The sequence below is a fragment of the Pinus tabuliformis genome, chromosome 2_2 (genome assembly GCF_031772625.1).
Source record: "Pinus tabuliformis cultivar Carrire ecotype Pingquan chromosome 2_2, CPIR1, whole genome shotgun sequence".
Taxonomy (NCBI): domain Eukaryota; kingdom Viridiplantae; phylum Streptophyta; class Pinopsida; order Pinales; family Pinaceae; genus Pinus; species Pinus tabuliformis.
This window is the reverse complement of record NC_142300.1, coordinates 143,595,173-143,597,672: the sequence shown is the minus strand read 5'-3', so window position 1 is coordinate 143,597,672 and position 2,500 is coordinate 143,595,173. Positions and strand designations below refer to the sequence as shown.

Genomic DNA, 2,500 nt, shown 5'->3' with positions numbered 1-2,500 from the left:
GTTTCTTGGGAGCCCTTCCGACGAACTGTTCGGCCGGGCATGGTTGCTGCAGAGTTGAGGTGCTTGGTAAAAACGATGGATAAATTTGGACTCATTCGTAGCGGCGGTGCTCGGTCTTTTGTTCGTTGGAAGGCATGGGCCAAGGGTGCGGGCTTCCATAGTTGGTTCTCTCGAAAGGGCGGTGGCGGTTGATGTGTTGCTTGGGTGAGCTTTTTCGCTGGTGGTTGGGTCGAGGGAGTGGTTGCGCGCGCGCCTGGTAGCTCAAACCTTCCGTGAGGCGAGATTGTCGGGGTGCGGTCAAGTATGGGATGGATGAAGAGCGGATCAACCCGTTGGGCTGGCCACCCTAGTTCCCTCTCGATCGTTCCTCGACATGATGCCCTCGCGGAAGGGTTGTGTGTCCAGGTAATGAAAAACCCATCCCTCGGTCTGAGCTCCATCGAGATCGCAACTTTCCCCGCCGACGGGCATGAGGGTGGCAATCTTATCTCGTGCCTTTGCCGTCGAGGGAATTCCTCGTCCTCTCGTGACCCACTCCCCTTCTGAGGGAAAAAGAAGTAGCGGGTTGTGTCTTTGTTCCTCCCTTTGGATTGTGGGTTTTTTGTGGGACTTGCGTCATTTCTTTGTTTCGTGGTGTGCGCTTTGCGAATGTCCCTCTCTCTAGTGGCCTTTCACCATCGATGTATTTGTGGCCCACGGCTTTCTCCAGCGTTGAGTGTCGGCCCGTGACAACTCCTCTTTGGAGTTTGATTCTTTGACCCCCGTTGACTCTCTCGCTGGAAAGGTTGTCGGGTGTTTTGTACACGGAGGGGTGCAACAGCGGGGTGGGTTTGTGTTATGGGCAGCGGTCTGTTTGTCGTTTGAAGCCTTGTGTCGTTGGGTTGGGGGGCTGTTTGCCTCTCAGTGACGTGCTCCAGACACTGGTCTCATCGGGGCCCTCGTCTTTTCTATTGGTCAATTTTTGGGTTGTGATTTATTTGCTTGGTTGTTTGCTATGTTGTAGGGCTGGAAAGGGTGTTGTGATGAATGCATGTGGGAGGGTGTGAAGAGGTGGGACGCTTTTTTGATTGGGTGCCTTGTTTGATTTCTTTTTGGTTAGCGGACATCTTGCTCGGCGTGCTGTTGAGCTTCTCTCTTTTCTTGGGATCTTCGTTTCTTTGGTGTTGTTTTCTTCCCTTCTTCCTTTTGCCCCTAGCCTTACGGAGGAGAGGTGGGATTGTTGTGGATTGGTGTTCGGGAAGGACGAAAAGCAGTACGAGTTCCCAGGGTGGCCACCCTAGTCCTTCTCGATCGCCGTCCCCTGCAGTTCCCCCCTTTTTCCGAAGGCGCGGGGCTTGGGAAGCTTGTTCTCTGTTTGAGCCTCCCCTTGTGAGCCGGTAGCCACGTTTGATATCTCTTGCTTTCCTGTTGTTTTCTTCCCTTCTTGCTTTTGGCCCCTTAGCTTTACGGAGAAAAGGTGGGATTGTTGTGGATTGGTGTTCAGGAAGGACGAAAAGCAGTGCGAGTTCTGAGGGTGGCCACCCTAGTCCTTCTCGATCGCCGTCCCCTGCAGTTCCCCCCCTTTTTGCGAAGGCACGGGGGTGGGGAAGCTTGTTCCCTGTTTGAGCCTCCCCCTGTGAGCCGGTGGACGCGTTTGATATCTCTTTCTTTCATGTTGTTTTCTTCCCTTCTTCTTTCGGCCCCTAGCTTTACGGAGAAAAGGTGGGATTGTTGTGGATTGGTGTTCGGGAAGGACGAAAAGCAGTGAGAGTTCCCAGGGTGGCCACCCTAGTCCTTCTCGATCGTCGTCCCCTGCAGTTCCCCCCTTTTTTGAAGGCACGGGGTTGGGGAAGCTTGTTCTCTGTTTGAAGCCTCCTCCCCTTGTGAGCCGGTAGCCACGGTTGATATATTCCTTTCTCTCTTGTTGTTCTCTTCCCTTCTTCCTCGTGGCCCCTAGCTTTACGGAGAAAAGGTGGGATTGTTGTGGATTGGTGTTCCGGAAGGACGAAACGCAGCGCGAGCTCCCGGGGTGGCCACCCTCGTCCTTCTCGATCGTCGTCCCCTTCAATTCCCCCCTTTTGCCGAAGGCACGGGGCTTGGGAGGCTTGTGCTTTGTTTGTGCTTTGTTTTCTACCCTGTTCTCTTCCTTTCGGTCCCTAGCTCTACGGAGAAAAGGGGGAATTGTTGTGGGCTGGTGTCGGGGAAGGGCTAAAAGCAGCGCGAGCTCCCGGGGTGGCCACCCTAGTCCTTCTCGATCGCTGTCCCACACATTTCCCCCCTTTTTGCGAGGGCGTGGGGCTGGGGGAGATTGTCCTCTGTTCGAGCCTCCCCCCGTGAGGGGGTTAGACACCTTTGTTTCTCTTTCTCTCGTGCGTTTTTCCTCCTTTTGCCCCTTGGCCTTACATTTGTTGTGGGGGGGTGCCCCCCCTATTCAGTTTTGTGGCCGATTTTTCGGTAGTACGTGGAAACGACTCTCGGCAACGGATATCTCGGCTCTTGTTACGATGAAGAACGTAGCGAA

At 54.3% G+C, this 2,500-nt stretch overlaps 1 non-coding gene across 1 annotated transcript in view; it reads left to right on the top strand.

The window, feature by feature from the left end:
• Positions 1 to 2,448: 2,448 nt before the first annotated feature.
• Positions 2,449 to 2,500, top strand: part of LOC149191828 (5.8S ribosomal RNA) — a 154-nt gene continuing 102 nt past the window's right edge. The window contains exon 1 of the ribosomal RNA XR_016255351.1: positions 2,449 to 2,500. This exon is cut by the window's right edge and continues 102 nt beyond it. This is a non-coding gene — a ribosomal RNA (5.8S ribosomal RNA).